The sequence below is a fragment of the Rattus norvegicus genome, chromosome 17 (genome assembly GCF_036323735.1).
Source record: "Rattus norvegicus strain BN/NHsdMcwi chromosome 17, GRCr8, whole genome shotgun sequence".
Classification (NCBI taxonomy): Eukaryota; Metazoa; Chordata; class Mammalia; order Rodentia; family Muridae; genus Rattus; species Rattus norvegicus.
Window position 1 is genome coordinate 53,049,792 of NC_086035.1, and position 16,237 is coordinate 53,066,028.

General features: G+C 38.9%; 1 long non-coding RNA gene across 1 annotated transcript in view; it reads right to left on the reverse strand.

Moving 5' to 3' along the window:
- Nucleotides 1-5,991: 5,991 nt before the first annotated feature.
- Nucleotides 5,992-16,237, reverse strand: part of LOC102549623 (uncharacterized) — a 48,118-nt gene continuing 37,872 nt past the window's right edge. The window contains exons 6-7 of the long non-coding RNA XR_596808.4: nucleotides 10,517-10,615; nucleotides 5,992-8,025 (exon numbers count right to left, since the gene is read on the reverse strand). This is a non-coding gene — a long non-coding RNA (uncharacterized LOC102549623). The remainder of the gene's footprint in view (nucleotides 8,026-10,516; nucleotides 10,616-16,237) is intronic.

The following is a 16,237-nucleotide window of genomic DNA, read 5'->3' on the forward strand; positions in this document are numbered from 1 at the left end:
AGATGAAGATGCCCCACTAAAGAGGAGGGGGATGATATGGTCCCTCACAGAGGTATATTTGTCTATCACAGATGCAGCAGTAGGTACTCAGTTTCCATGATTCTCTTTTATTTGTCACAACTTACCTTAAGATTAGATGGGAAATTTTCAGGTGTCATTGGTCAGGAAAGTTCCAGATGTCACTGGTCAGTGGAAACATTCACAAAGGAATCTAGTCTCTAATTCATAAATTTTGGGAGTTCTGTCTACATTGTATTGCCCTAAGTGGCATAAAAATAAAAGCACTGGTCTCTGCCTCAACTGTTTCACCAAATAAAAGCAAAGCTTTTCAAATAGAATTTTCTGAGTGAATTGACTAATAGTGGTACGAACAGTCTTTTCAGAGAGACTACCAGGATTGACAGTCAAGTATAAAATGGGACTAAACAAATGTGGCTTCTGTTTCAGGTACTTCATTTCCAATCTACTTTGTGATCTAGGCTACAATTACCTGGCCCTTAACAACCTATGGTTGTTTTTCCTTGTTACAAAGGCTCAGTATTTCAAATGGTCTAGAATTTAAAGTAAAACTTCTAGAATAAGGCACCTAGTATGTCCAAGACCCTTTCCTTTATGTTTTCTGCAGAGCTTCCACAGTCCCTAGTGAACTGGGTGCTTGCTTTAATATGAACCCATTGCTCTGTATGTCTCTGTCGTTACTGCAAGCCCTACCACCTGTACCTGTCTGTTCATGTCTTTCTATTCCTTTACTCTCCTGGATGAGAACAGTAACTTTCATTATTTCCAGAGAACAGAATCTTGCACCAGACCCATACCTAAAATTAAATTGCAAAAGTTCTCGAAACAGAGGTAAGACACTGAAGTTGAAAGGAAGGAATTTAATATCCTTGTTTTTTTTTATCACAACTATAATGACCATGGAAATCAACCAAATTATAACTCTAAACAGAACACACACACACACACACACACACACACACACACACACAAACACACACACACACGCACACACACGAACTTTATTAACATTCACGATAAAATCAGATGGAAATTTTCTTAATAAAATACTTGCAAACTGAATTCAAGGAAACATTAAAATATCATATGTCTTGACCAAATTGCTTTCATTTCAAGGATTCAGGAATGGTTCAACACATGTAAATAAATAAGCACACTTCATCACATAGACTCAAGTCAAGGACCACACGTTCATCTCAATAGGTGTAGAAAGGGCCTCAATAAGATACAACACTCCTTCAAGATATGTTATGGAAATTTTAAGGATGGGAGAAAGGTTCCTCACCTATTAAATTCTGTATATCAAGAACACATAGCCAGTACTAGTAAATGGAGAAAAGCTTAAAGCATTCTTACTAAAAGGAGAAACAAGACAATCATGTCCCCTCTCTCAATCCCTAATCAATATAGTAGTTGAAGTCTTATCTAGAGCAATGAGGCAAAAAGAAGAAACAAAATGGACACTAATCAAAAAGAAGCAAAAAGGTCTCTTGCTTTTGTAAATGATATCATTCTATAAATAAGAGAGGTTAAAGACTCCATAAAAACATTATAACTGATAAATAACTTAAACAAAGTTGCAAAATTAACATATAAAAATAGCCATCTCATATATCAATGACAAACCTACTGAAAAAGAAACCATTTAAAAAATTCTATTACAAAAAATTAGTATAACTGGGATAAACCTAACCAAAAACATGAAAGAAATTTATGGGGAAAACTTTTAGACATTAAAGAAACAAATTGTAAATTACATTAGAAGATGAAAAAAATCCCATTCCCATGGTTTGTAAGAAACTACAATGTGGAAATTGTTATCCTACCAAAAACAATCTGCAGATTCATTACAGTCACAATAAAAATCCCAAGGCCATTCTTCACACACATAGAAAAAGTATCTCAACATTTATATGTAAGCATAAAATACTAAAGATATCCAAAGTCACCCTGAGAAACAGGAATATGGTAAATGGTGTTAACTCACCTGATTTCAAATTACACAGTCCCTTCCACGCCTCTTAGCTCACCAGCCTTCATGTTGGCTTTCGAGTAATCATCTTCAGCCGTCCAGACTTCTGCATGGATCTAGTAGTCTTTCCAGATGACTGTGCTCATCAAAAACTGTACCTAGAGGTTTGCATGTGATAGGAACTCCGATATCCAGTCATGTTTATATGTTTCCCAGCTAAGGTCAACTTTCAGTGTTTTATCCTGGAATCTACCAGTTTTCATGTTTACAAATTTCTCTTGTGTCTCTGGGAGGGCAAATATTTTTGGCTCAGTGGTTCTTCACATGGACATACTACACAGTTACATGGAAATTTCTGGGAAATGTGTTCAAAATGGTTGCTTTTATTTTCTAGTTTGAGAACATTTATTTGGTTAATTTGGGAGACTTACTTGTCAATAATTACTCACAGGTCTTAGAATAAGCTATTCTCTGGGTCTGATTTGAAGGGATTCTTATCCATGGGAAGCCTGAAATAGCTCCCTGGAGACGAGCTGGTGAACTTGTGAACAAGGTACTGAGGACAAGGAACCTGACATTGGTTCTGGGAATCCAAGTGGATAAGCAGTGCTGGAGAATAAAATTGTCACGAAGAAGGAGAAGTGATGTTGATTTCAAATATGACTATCAGAAACCAGCATTCTCAGTACCATGAAGTGTGAATTTGCCAGTGTTCCCTTGACTCTTTGTGGCAGGATGACCACTGGTTTGCTTTGCCCAGAGGATTGGCATAGTGATTGCAATAGTCGGTAAAAGCAACGTAAACAGCCACACTTAGTTCAATTACACTTTTTGTTGTGTTTAGTGCACTTAAATTAGGAAAGTGCTGCTGTGAAGTTTCTTACTTAGCACCTTGTCATGTACTGGAGTCAGTACATGGGGGCACATGTGCTTTAAGTGTGTGAGGGAAATAAGGCACGAGGCGGGTTTACTCATGTAATATGAGTATGGTCAAACCCTTTCTTATTCAGGAGAAACTTAGGACTATTAGGGAAATAGTTCATTACTTTGGGCCATAATCTTTTATTTCTTTGGTTCAACTAGCAAGTATTGAGAGCTGAGCCTGTATTTGAAGCCAGGAACAGAAACTTAGCTGAGGGCCGGAGGGACCGGTACAGCCCACATCTAGCTAATGAGAACTAATTGGGCCTTCCTGCCACCAGGCTGAAGATAATTGGTTCCTTGGACATGCTGACCTTTTTATTTGCTCACCATTTAACATGTGCTCTTGGCTACTGGGCTTGGAGCTTAAACAGTGGTACATTTAAGCCACCAGCCACATTCTTCTTGGTTATCCACCCCTTTTGCTTCTTTCTCCCTTCCTTCTGTTTGCCCTTCATTCTGGCCTTTTGAGAAAGGTGGTATGAGTGGTCTGGGTAAAGTGATCCTGCCAACTGAAGACAGGCATTCCCTGTTGTCTGGTCCACTCTCTAAGGATGAGGAGAAGCATCCTTTAATGAGTCCCCAGTCTCAGAGATGGAGTGGAAAATGAGAATAACATGGCTCTATCCTTGCTTTGTGTGCTGCCTCCTCCAAACCAAATGCAATTGGTCTGGCCAGACTCCCCAGTTTACTGGCTCATGTGCTGGCTGACAAGTGAATCAGGGACTTGTGCTCTGGGCGCAGTTGCCTGGCCCTTGGTGACTTTTTTAGTTCTGCCAGCTGCCTGCTAAGCCAACTCAGACTGGTCTTTCAGCCTGTAGAGGGCTGAAGCACTCAGTACACGGGGGCCAGAAAAGCTGATTCGCGTTCACTGGACCCTGGAACTATGCTTTTCCAATTGCTAAGATGAAATGTCCTGAAGTCTGACTATTTGGGGTTCCCAGGTAGACTCCAGAAATCCAAGTAAAGTGCCATCAGAAGGATGCATTTTTACACTTTGCCATTGACATTCATGAAAGAACATGCTTGTTCCTAAAGCAGAGGACTAAGACCCTTCTTCTAGGATTCCTGCCCTCCTTCCCTAAAATAACACACACACAGTGCCACCTACATGAATGCATGTGATATATGCACTTACGGTACTTAGAGGCTCCATTGTTCTCATGATACTCAATGGGGGACTAGCCACCAAATCTATATCCTGACCTCTACCCTCAGGTTCATAGTGTTTCCATTTAGTTGTGGGTGATTGGTAATGGGTGAATGGGTAATTTATAAAGATACCACCAATATTCTTTTATTTTAATGTCATGAGACAATTAAATACAATATCAACGTGACAAATCTGTGGATTTCTAATTTGAGGCTAGATTTTTAGAAAGTCGTTGCTTTAAACAGAATGGCAACCAAATATTTATAGAGCAGCATGGCTTCCCGTGAGAAATCAGCTGATGTTTGTTTGTTTGTTTGTTTGTTTGTTTAGGAAAGCACTCTAGCCTTTTAGTCGCCTGGCAGCTCTATACACAATCCACCTGTACACTCTTTCTGGAAAACTGTGCCTACCTGACATTTCCTCACACCAAAATCTACAGGACAGACACATCCTGAGAACCTGGCCATTTCATCTTTGGAAATTTTTTTAGCCAGAGGCCAGTGCTAGATGTTCATTAGTGACCCATACAGTCTTCTGTTATATCTATTCCAACAGATTCACAAATATTTTGTATAGATATCCATTTGTCCTGAGACTAAAAAATCCATTAGGGAAAAATCAAATGTCACTCATGGGTGACACTTGGTCCCTCGAGGCCTCATTGCAGAGGCTTTAAAAATCAATGTTTGGAGCTAGGCATGTAGCACACACTGTGAGCCCATGACTTAGAAAGGAGAGGCAGGCGATCTCTGTGAGTTCAAAGTCATTCTCATATATACAGCATGTTCCAGAGAGGCCCAGACTATACAGAAAAAGTGTGGCTCAAAAACAAATGTGTAAATAACAACAACCCTATCAAAAATATGTGGAATGGGTGAATGAATGAGAAGATAAGTGGATGAAGAGCTGCTATGTAGGCTTTCATTTAGAAATAAATCTAGAGTACTATAAAATGTTTCTATCAAATATTTTGTAGTAAATTGGGTTAATTTTTGTTTGTATCAGGAACACATATGCAAAAGAATAGTATGGAAAGAAGAAGAAAGTTTGGGTCTAAATCAGTTTCTGCCACTGACAAGTATGGTGACTTTCAGTAAGTAGCTTAATTAACGCTTATTTCCTCAGTTTTCTAATTGTACAGAAGAAATAATGAAAATAACAACTCAATTCTTTAGGTCTGTGGAGTATAACATGGGCATCCTATATTTTATGGTTAATATCCACTCACAAGTAAGTATATAACATGCATGTTCTTTTGGGACTGTATTACCTCACTCAGGATGATATTCTCAAGTTCCATCCATTTTCCCTCAAAGTTCATGATTCTTTGTTTTTAATGGCTGAATAGTACTCCAGTGTGTAGATTACCACATTTTCTTTATCCATTCTTCAGTTGAGGGACATTTAAGTTGTTTCCAGTCTTTGGCATTAAAAAAAGCTGCTATGAGGTTCCCTATATGTGGAATATTTTCTTCTTGCTGGCTGCCTTGTCTGGCCTCAATGGCAGAAACTTGAAGTGCCTGGGTTGGGGGACACTTGGCAGGACTCCCATCTGAGCAGAGGGAAAGGGGAGGGGAATAGGGGAAGGACTGTGGGAGGGGTGAGCTGGAGGGGGACAGGGAGAGGGATGTAAAATGAGTAAGTAAAAATAAACAAAGCTTAATAATTGTTATCTGTTAGAAAGAAAGAAAGGAAGGAAGGAGGAAGGAAGGAAGGAAAGAAAGAAAGAAAGAAAGAAAGAAGAAAGAAAGAAAGAAAGAAAGAAAGAAAGAAAGAAAGAAAGAAAGAAGGAAGGAAGGAAGGAAGGAAGGAAGGAAGGAAGGAAGAAAGAAAGAAAAAAAGAAAGAAAGAAAGAAAGAAAGAAAAAAAGAAAGAAAAAACAACTCACTCTGTTTCTGAGAAAGTTGTCCTATATGCGAAACTGCTTTCTAGGCTAGGGCTACGACTTAGTGGTCTAATACTCACCTAGCATGCACAATGCTGTGTGTTTAATCCCCAATACTACTAATAAAACAGCAACGACAAACTAATTGCCTTAGCACCTGACATGGAAAGACCACAAGCAAGTTTTTACTCATTGTGTTTATTATTAACGTAAATTCTGTTTTCATTTTCAGTTTGGTACAATATAGTACAATACTTTACTCAGTCTTCTCTCTGGAAGCGTCTGCCATTGACCCACACTCCACACATTTCTTTATATACTGTGATCTCTTCTGGTCCCCTTCCTTCACTGACAATGAGGGCCAGTAATTATTTTTTCTGTTACCATATCAGCTACTATATTTTCTCACCTATGCATTTAAATATTTTTCAGGAGTTTCCTCAGTAGCTTCACTCATATATTATATCTCTCTACATTCTCCACACAGATTCTGGTGCCCCTGTCACCTAATAGAAAAGGCAATGAGAAGTGTCATCTGTGGCCTTGGAACATGTCTGTCTAGGTCCTCCCATCTCCAGTACCTGCCTCTTTGTCATTCAATCACTATTGTCTCTTTACTTCTAAAGCCTTCCTTACCTAGATCATCCTGAAATATCCTCTTCATTACTGGAATCCTCTTACTATATGCAAACTTCCTAGTTCTCCCGTCTTCAAACAGACAAACACGTAAAGAAAAATCATCTGTGCTTTGGCACTTGGCTACTCCTGAATGAGCCCTCAGCCTGTCTTCTCAGTCTGCTTTCCTGTTTTGCTTTCATAATGCTACTCTCCTTTTAACCAAGCTTTATCCTAGATTCTTACTCAATGTTTTACTCTCTCTGTCCTTTGACCACCGTCTCCATACTTGTGGAGTTTGGCAGACCCTGAGACATCTCCTCCAATTCAACACACAAACCATGGAAATGTCTGGCCATCACAGTTACTGCTATGGTCTTGCTGGAGATTTTAGAAGTGCTTTATCTCTTACTGACTTCTGCTCATTTCCTAAAGCTTTCCCTCCTCTGCATTTCCATAGCCTCCTGCTTTCTTTCACATTGCCACCACACCAGCCGCTTCTGCTGACCATCTGATACTGGTCATTACATCACGTTTCTCACATGGCCATTGTTTTCCTTACTGCACACAAGTCCAAGACAATCTCACTTGCCCTCAAGATGTGAGCTTAGTGCCTGGCTCCAAACTGGGTTTTACTACTTTTCTAACCTTAAGCATGTGGCATGTAGCCTTTTCTCTTATCATCTGCCTCAATTGTAACATAGAGACACATATCCTGTAAGAGCTAAAACCAACCACATGCATATCAGAAATATAATAATGTCTGTCAAATCCATCCACAAAGCAACCTTCTTCCGTGCAACCAAGGGCTTTTGTTTGTTCCATCCTTCTGAAATATAAACATCACTTCCCAAAGTGTACACTCTGTCCTTCACTCAGGAAGGATAAATGTTTGTGGGTCTCTATTTGTGTGCTCTCTTGTCTTTACCTCAAAATTTTGTACTCCTGTGCTCTTGCTGAATCTCAAGTCTTACACCAGATATTCAGTAAGCGTCAGGTGATTATATTAAATTAAATGGAACTAATTCTGTCCACAGGTATTAAGTGTATATATTATTAGGGCTTCGTGTGATATTCTTTCCATGCATACAGCAATAACCAGTCAGATATGACATCTCTTTTATCTGCCCTCCTTACTTTCCCTAATCACTTAGTAGCTAATGACACTTTGAAAATTATATAGGAAGAAGATTTTTAAAGTGTACATATACTTGGATTGTGTTTCTCTCAGAATAGCAATTGAGTTTACTGAAAAGAGATCTACACAATTGATTCAGCCAACCTCAGAAATTCCTGCAGGTTCTATCCCCAAAGCCTTGAGGAGTTTGTCAGATCCCGAGAGAGCTCCTTCCATTCAACACACAAACCATGGAAATCTCTGAGTGATCAGTTCACCGCTGAGTGCACTTTATTTTATGGAAAGGTAGGTTTGAGTTGCCCTCCAAATTTTCTTGAGGAAAGCTGAAAAAATGGAAACTTCTTAAGTAATTGATTTAGCTTCCCTGAAGGTCCCGGTTCTTGGCAAGACTGAGTAAGAGCAGAAACTGCAATAATATTCTTTTTTTCTGTTGTGTTTTCAACATTTGTTTCTTAATCCATATAAAAGTACAGTTGCTATGAGGAAATGTTGTTGGGGTCACTCAGAACACAGGAAAGGAATCGAATTATTACACATAACCACACCCTGTAAAAGGAGAGCAGGTCTAATTCAGCTTCTATTTCTCTTCCTAGGAAAGACTTAAAATTAAGAGAAGCAGGACAGGAGCTGTGAGCTGACTTGAGAAGCAGGCAGTGCCCTCAGCAGGGCTAGGTAGAAGTTGAGGGTGCCCATCTTTTTTCCTCCTCCAGTATGTCTTAGAGGGCTCCCACAAGACTGTGTTGAGACCTGCTGTTGATGCTCCCACTGTGCCTACCTTTCCCATATTCTCTTTACCTCACTGAACCTGAGAAGTTAACTCCCTAAAACAGCATTTGGCTAAAAGCCCACAGGAGGATGCTATCTGTCAAAGCTCATTCTATGTTTGAAATTATATGAGGAAAACCGATGATGCACTGAATAGACTAATAGTTATATTTTACTTGCTGTGCACCTTTCTCTGGTAAATACAGGTTTCAGAGGAGAAATAGGTTTCACCAATACCGAGGGATCACCTTTTCATGTGACTGCCTTATAAACCCTGTCTGAACCCCCTGTAAGCTGGGCCTATGTGTAAAAGGAGAAAACATTAATCAAAGGAGGCCAAACCTCTGTCTCTCAGATTGTACTTCATAGTTTCCATATGAGCAAACATTGCTTTTTTCCCCTTCTGTTTATTATTAGAGATGTGACTCTTTTGTGAGAATAAGATCAAGATAGGAAAAAAGGAAAGTCCAAGATAGTGTTGAGTGTGTGTGTGTGTGTGTGTGTGTGTGTGTGTGTGTGCGCTGTGAGTGTGTACATATGCATGAATATGTGTGCACATGTATTTCAAGTTGAGATGAGAGAATAAGGGGTTTTGGGTGGGTAGGATCAATTTATAACACAAAGATTTCTTGGAAGGTGAGTTCATAGTGGTGACAACAGGGAATATATGTGAAAGAAAGAGGATTTGGAAGGAGTCTTGAGGAAGATAAATCCCTTTTCTGCTTTTTATTGTTGCCTCAGGTAAGCCTACTAGGCCTCAAGAATATGATGAAAGTTGGCCTGTAATCCTTGAGGCAATCTCTATAGTATTTGCAGAGCACTCTTGCCATTTCCCCCCTCATTTTGTTAGTTTTGCCATTATGTCTGGACTTTAAGCACCCTTGAACCTTCCACCATTTTCTTCCAGTGTGACAATATTTTCTTAGCTCCTATTTCTTGTTGATTATATGTATTTTTCAGGGAAGAGGAACTGCTTCATTATCTAGTCTCACGCTCATATTTTGGACTAGAAGAGGTGCTTCATTTGGAATTCTGTGTTTGTGCTCTGGAATTTTCAATTTTCTCTCAATTTTCTGCCACTAAGTTGAAGTGGACAGGAAACTACCTTCCCTAACATCCTGTATCTTCATCCTGTTGATGTGCTGTCTTTGATCTGCTCCTCTTAGCTTCTTGATTTTGAGGATGTAAATATGGAATAACTTACTACCTAGAACATCTCTTTAACAAAGCAATTGGCTGGGACTTGGTATTTCTGGGAAAAGAGGAAGAGGGGACCATGTAGGTCAGTTGACCTTATTTATAAGGGGTGGGTAGCATTCTCAGGTACCTATTAACTACCATCCCCTTAAACTAGAGGAATGTTCTGGTTTTATTTTCTGACTGCTTATAGGCAATTCAGAGTTTAAAGTATTTAGTTTATTTTGGGGGCTTGAATAACTTTCAATATTTATATTCTTTAAAATGCAAAAATCTTTAAATAGTTATACTGACATCCAGAGATAACAACTGAAAGTCTCATGCTTCCTAATTTTACTTACCATAAAGCTAATAAAATAGTGTGATACTCAAATAAAGACAGATAAGTAGACCAGTTAAGTGTAATAGAAAATACAGAAATAAACTCTTACATATATGATTAAATAATTTTAAGCAAAGGCACAAAGGTCATTTATTGAGGAATGATTCTGGGAAAACTAGATATCCACATATTAAAAACAGAAGCTGAGGGGCTGGGGATTTAGCTCAGTGGTAGAGCGCTTACCTAAAGCGCAAGGCCCTGGCTGGGTTCGGTCCCCAGCTCCGAAAAAAATGAACCAAAAAAAACAAAAAAAAACAAAAAAAAAAAAAAAAACAGAAGCTGAACCATTAACATGCATAATTATATATTTTAAGTCAAAATATATCAAAGGCCTCAATGTAAGAGCTAAATCTGTAAAACTCTTAGAAGAAAACATGGGAGGTATCTTAGTTAAGATTTTATTGCCATGGAGAGACATCCTGTCTAATGGAACTCTTATAAAGGAAAACATTTATTTGGGGCTTACTTACAGTTTCAGAGGTTTACTCCATTATCATCACAGCAGGAAACATAGGGGCATGCAGGCAGTCATGGTACTAGAGAAGGTGTTGAAAGTTCAAGATCTTAATCTGCAGGCAGCAGAAGGAGAGGGCCACACTAGGCTTAGCTTGAACAAATAAAACCTCAAGGCTCAAGTCAATAGTGACGCACTTTCTCCAAGAAGGCCACAGCTTCTAATAGTGTCACTCATGCTGGGCCAAGCATTTAAATACGAGTCCATGGGGACCATTCTAACTTAAGCTGCTATTGGAAATCTGAATGACATTGGACTCGGCAGTGATTTCTTATATATAGTATCAAAATTTCAGAAGACTATGGAAAATTATTTAAATGGGCTGCATATTAACCACATCAGAAATAATCTGATTGAATAATAGACCAAAATCTGTACTGTTTCACCAAAGAATATATGAGTTCACTACTCGGCATATGATACATACTTAATAGTATGGATTTGAAAAGATATGAGGCATGCACTAAAGGTTCCTAAGTTGAATATTTGGTCTTTAGTACAATAATGTTGAGAATTTGAGCTTTAGGAAGTAATTGGATCATAAGATCTCTAACTCCTCTGTGGTTTGGTCAACTGATAGATTTATAATTTGATAGATAATGAAATTTATGAGAAAACTAGTTGAAGGGAAAGATCGTTTGTCTCCCTCAGTGAGGACTGCTTCTGAAGGCTATATTTTGGTCTTGTTCATGATCTCTCTCTCTCTCTCTCTCTCTCTCTCTCTCTCTCTCTCTCCCTCTCTCTCTCTCTCTGTCTTTCTGTTTTTCGTTCTGTCTCTCTCTGTGTCTCTGTCTCTCTCTGTCTCTCTCTGTCTCTCTCTGTGTCTCTGTCTCTCTCTCAAACACACACACACACACACACACACACACACACACACACACTTTCCTTCTAGTCTGTCAGGAGGTGGACAACATGGTTATCATCCATTTTCTCCACTATAACGTTCTGCCTTATAAGACCACAAATCCTTAAAATGGAGCCAAAGAACCATTGGCAGAAGTCTGTAAAACTGTGAGCCAAAATAAATCCTTCCTTGCTTAAAACCGTCCAGGCATTTTGTCACAGTAATGAGGCACAAACTAGCACGATACCAAAATCTAGAGAAATGCAAGCCCAAACCACACTCCTTATTATAATGGATACTGTAATTTAAGAAAAAAGAAAAAGAATAAAGGAAGAAGCAAAGAAGAAACAGGAAGTGTTGGTGACAATATGTTGATGCCAATAATAACATCATATGGTAAGACAATACCATACTTTTTAAAAACATTAAAATCCAAAGCAGCATATTGTGCATGTTCACAGAACTCAGCTTCAGGAACACTGAAATTACATGCTCAAAAATTTATCTTCATACTCATATTTGTGGCACCATTATTCATAATGGTTATAACATGGACTAAGATGTAGTATCTTTCCATCAATAGATAAACAAAATAAAAACCATGATATATGCACAGAATTGGAACAGTATCAGGCGTTTGAATGGTGAGATTTCTCACCTATACTATCATGTCAATGACCTTAAGTCATGAGGCTACATGAAATAAGCCAAAGAAAAAATAGTACTATATGATTCCACTTATAAGAATTATCTGGATTAAACATATTCATATAAAGTAAACTAATTTTTAGGGAATGGGTAAAAGAAAGTGAGCATTTCATATTTTTCATTTTTCAAGATTAAAATGTTCCTGCTCAACAATATGAGTATACTTTTAATGCTTCCTATTGGTCGACTTAGTAGTGCTTCTCATTGGCCTTGGGAGGTGGCTTAGCCACTGTAGTTCTTATCTGGCAAATATGAAGACCTAAATTTGATGTCTAGATCCAATGTTAAAGCCAGGTATGACTGAATATGCTTATAATCCTACAGTTTATAAAAACAGAGACACAAGGACCCCCAGGGGTTCCTGGCCAGCTGCCTGGCCTTCTCTATGAACTCCAGCATAATGAGACACCCTGCATCAAAACATAAGATGTAACAAATAGCATTCAGTGGTCCAGAGAAACCACACCACACTCATGTTTATCCTTTTCCTTCACACGTAAACATGTGTATGTGCATGTATGAACACATATACGCACAGACATATATATGTTTGTTCTTATAAGCATAGTTGTAATGGTCTATTGTCATGTGTATTTTATCACAGGAAGATAAATGGCCCAGATCTTCTGATGATAGTGAGAACTACATTCTGTTCTTTCTCAAACAAACCTGTTTTCTAATCCTGCTTTTATCACTAGCATTAAATAAATCTCTCTCCTTTGATAAAGGCCACATTTATTCATTATTCATTAGTTAATGTAGCCCTATTTATGTATTTGTTGTGGGGATTAAATCAAAAGCAACATTATTTTTATGTACCTTGTACAAAATTTAGTTCATAAAACACTCAACAAATTTTGGTTTCGTTTATTTACATATTCATGAACACACACTAGATTATAACAGAAATATGGTTTATGTGGAGACTTTCTTGCCTAAAATCAACCACGCATGCCCTGTGGTTTCTTCCTTACCATTTAAAAGGTCAGTATGAAGATGACCTGAGATTTGACTGGCCAGTGACATTCTGTAGCCACTTTTATTTCCTTGAACATCTCCTAGTGAACTTCGAATCTGTGTTAGCAAAAGAAGCAAAAACAAAAAAAACAAACAAACAAAAGCCCCATCTTTTTTTCCTACACAGGGTTTTCTGACAATATCAATCTTTTTATTTTCATTATGGGTAGGAAGTAGGTTAGATTTATTTACATGTACTGCTAATACACTGCCATTTCTTTCTATTTGCTATTTTTTTTGATTCATTTCTAAAGCTTCCACTATGCTGTCTTTTGCTGGAAAATGGGTCATTATCAGAAAAACCTGATCTCTTTCTCAGTCCTCACCCAGCACTCTCAGGATGCTCAAGCTGCAGACCTGGGAGTTGACTCCAAAGTTGGCACACTGTGCGACCTATTACCATGGTGACATCTCATCTATGCTTATGCCTACTGTATTAGTATCAGACACAGCACACAGTGTGACTGTGTGCTATTCAGTGAAGGCAAATCAGAGGAGGAAAGAAGAAAAGGGGATAAAAATGAAAGTGGATTTCTGTGATATCTGTCGGCCAACTGAGAGGCAGAAGCCTTGTATAAAGCAACATAAAAGCGTTGGCTTATTAGCCACAGAAAGCAACATGATTCCAAAATCATCTTCAAGTTCTCCTGAGTACTTCCCTCTTTGTGACTCAGGTGCTGAGCCAGTTTCTACCATTCAACTTCTGGAGTATATGAACTAGTATGCTGTAAGTTGGGATGATGGAAACTTTTCTATGGGTGAGTTTATAAGTTCTATGTCGGTAATTGCTAGAGGATCTCAAAAGGAACAGGCAAAGACTCAGAATCGTATGTCAAGTGATACAGCAGAGAAAGGCAGTGTGGCCCTGTGCTCAAGCTTCACGAGGCCAGCAGCATCGCATGAGGACACAGAGCTCAGGTCCTCCTTGGACTCTCAGAGATTGTTGTACGATGGAAAAGGAGTAGAAGCTTTTCCTAAGCCCTAATCTGCATTACTCTCATGCATCCTCATGAAGTAAGTGTGCTTTCTTACCCCAACCCATGTTCTTCATACTGTGTTCTTTTAGCTCTATTAGTGTGTACTAAGTATAAATTGTGGAGTGTTTCATTAGGGCATTTCTGTTTATGAATACCATACTCTCTGGTCGCATTAATCATTTATCATCACCCTTAATGCACTCTGCATCCTTTCCTCTTTGACCTTTATTTCATTAGGTTCTCAACATTCACATTAGTTAATTAATTAATTAATTAATTCACTTTACATTCCAATTATAGCCCTTCTCCTCCCAATCCCATATCCTCCCTTCAGATGGCCCCCCTCTACCTTCTCTGAGAAAGGGGAGCCCTCCATCCCTGAGTATCACCCCAGGCTAGCATATTAAGTCACTGCAGACTAGGTGTATCCTCTCCCATTGAGGCCAGACAAGGCAGCTCAGTTAGGAAAACAGCATCCACAGGCAGGCAACAGAGTCAGGACAGGATCCTACACCAGTTGTTGGGGGAGCTCCATGAAGATAAAGGTGCACGTCTGCTAAATTTGTGCAGAGGGGCCGAGTCCAGCCCATGCATTCTCTTAGGTTGGCGGTTCAGTCGTTGGAAACCCTCAAAAATCCAGGTTAGTTGACTCTGTTGGTCTTCTTATGAAGTCTGTTTCCCTTCCAGGTCCCCAAATCCTTCTCTCACCTCTTCCACAAGACTCCCTCTGTTTTGGTCTCAGAGGTTCTTATTTTCTATCAGTTGATATGACAACTATTTGAGCTTGGTGATATTATTTATACTAATTTGCAAATGATAAGAAGAAAGATTAGAGAAATCCCATAAATATTTCTAGAGGATTAATGGTGCTTTATTTCTCAGAACCAAGAAGCCTTGCTGACTACTTTTCCTACAAGAGGTGGAAGGACAAAAAAAAAAAAAAAAAAAAAACACACTGAAGAAATGGTTCAGCATTTCCTTCTAGGCCCGAATACACTTGATGAATGACTCCTGAGTGCCATACTCTTTGTTTCCTAATTATGTCACATAAGGTCCCAAAGAATGACAACATATGCAATCTACCTGTGTGACATTTGTTCCTATTGTCAGCATATCTGATTCAGAAAGGACTCAGCTGATGGTCATGACTCCCTTTTTATACTCATGACCTCTAAGTATATTCTCAGTCTTTATAAAGAAGACAATCTCCTCTCTTAGTTTCCAGGTACTGATTTATGCTACTCTCATCATCAAGTTCCTCATACCAAAATCTACAAGCACAAATATATTTTATTTTGTTGCTGGGAAACAGTCAGGAGGGCTGTAGATATCAAACAAGTGAAGAAGCTTGAGGGAAGTAAGCCACTCAGGTGATGGTCGCACTTCCTCCTCTGAAACCTTTTCCACTTGTCTTTTACTTACTCCATTGGCCCCATCTTTTCTTTACTAATCACTGTGAATTTGTTGAAAACTTCCTCGATGGGAATTTTTATTTTCTTAAAGTGCCAGATGTTTCCTTAATGGCTACAAGGTCAAAAGGTGTAAGGAAAACTCAGAGACTCTCTTATTGCTTTAGAGAGCTATCTGCCTCAGGAGCCTCCCCTCTGCCTGCAGGTGGCACTGACCATCTGTATTATGTCCCTGCACCATAACCTTCGATGCATACCTCAGTGCTACATTATTGTCATTGCTTGCCCCTACTCCCTCCTATTTCCTGGCCAGTCACTAAGGAGTTAGGGATGTCTGTCTGCCTCCTGCCATCCACTTTGGAGTGGATGGATAGATATTAAATAGAAGAAAGTTCTGGTCAATGAAAGACAAGGTTGTCAATATTATCTCCCAGTTTCCCTTTGAAAATAATGGATCTGAAGGTGGTGAAGAGGAGAGATTTGTATTGAAGATTAATTTGCTGAGCCTTTTTATTTCTATGACTGATCTTGCAATGGTTTTTATGGGAAAGTCAGGGTCTGGGGAAAATGTTTTTGTGAACTTTCTAGTGATATGAGAATGGTCCAGTACATAGGCATGGATCATTAGGAAATGGTATTCTGAAACATAGAAGGCAACGTGGCTTTTGGAGTCAAGGCTTGGATTTCATGTGTCAGTTGAGTCTCAATGATTGTCCTCAGCC